Consider the following 1,106-nt stretch of genomic DNA (forward strand, 5'->3'; position numbering starts at 1 on the left):
TAGAGCATTTGATTGCAGATCAAGAGGTCACCAATTCAAACCTAGTTGGGCACTTCTATCTAGGATAGAAATTTGTTACACTTTTTGGACCGACACTATGTCTAAGGGGTCACTAAGGTTAAAATCCTATAAAATGGATCCATGGCTCAGTGGTAGAGAATTTGACCGCTCACCCTTTTATTTTGGACAGACACTTTTTACACTTTTGGACTGACACTCTGTAGAAGGGGTCACTAAAGTTGAAATCATGCAAAATGGGTCCATAGCTTAGTGGTAGAGCATTTGACTGCAGATCAAGAGGTCACCAGTTCGAATTTGGTTGGTTCCGACCACCGAGTGTCAAAGGGAAAAGAAATATGAATAATTACCGATTCCATGTTGGTTCCGACCACCGAGTGTCAAAGGGAAAAGAAATAAGAATAATTACTAAAAACTTACAATTAGTTTTCCATAAAAGAGTGTGGTATCCAAGCACCCACTATGAACATTAGTCAACTTACTGAGTCTTGTACTCACTCCATGTCTTTCTTTAACTAAGAGTAGTTGCCCCAGACAAACAACACCAACTATTTTTTATGTTTTCACTTTTTGTTCACTTACTCCTTCTAAATCTATAAAATGTCTCCTATTTTTATTTATTTTCTCTTCTCCTAAATATCAAAATCTTAAATAAAAAGGAAGAGCTCACTAAAATATTCTTCTTCGCCACTAATTTCACATTATTTAACATTTTAAAAATCGCCACTAATTTCACATAATTTAAAATTTTAAAAATCGGTAAATTAAAAAATCCTACATTGATATATTCGTAATTTCATGTAGTCTTCCTATGTTTGCCGGCAACATTGTTTGTCGTCGAGCTTGATAATGTGAGTTTGTAACCCATCCGTTAGGGTTCTTGGAATGATTCTCTAGATTATCCCTTCCATGTTGGGAGTTGGGCCATGGGTCTTGGGTGAAGGAACCGTTGGTTTACCGTCCTTAAGAGTTAAGGAAGCATCTTGAGGCTAGTTTCACATAGTATCATTGTCTTTGAGATAACAATTCTTTTCTATTTTATCTAAATTTTTTAAATATGGGTTCATTTCTAAATGCATGCTAACACC

General features: G+C 35.6%; 1 non-coding gene across 1 annotated transcript; it reads left to right on the forward strand.

The window, feature by feature from the left end:
* Window positions 1-256: 256 nt before the first annotated feature.
* On the forward strand, window positions 257-328 carry TRNAC-GCA. Its single transcript has one exon. It is a non-coding gene; the product is annotated as a tRNA-Cys (tRNA).
* The last annotated feature ends 778 nt before the right edge of the window (window positions 329-1,106 follow it).

This window comes from Cucurbita moschata, unplaced genomic scaffold (assembly GCF_002738365.1).
Source record: "Cucurbita moschata cultivar Rifu unplaced genomic scaffold, Cmos_1.0 Cmo_Scf00109, whole genome shotgun sequence".
In the NCBI taxonomy this organism is placed as follows: domain Eukaryota; kingdom Viridiplantae; phylum Streptophyta; class Magnoliopsida; order Cucurbitales; family Cucurbitaceae; genus Cucurbita; species Cucurbita moschata.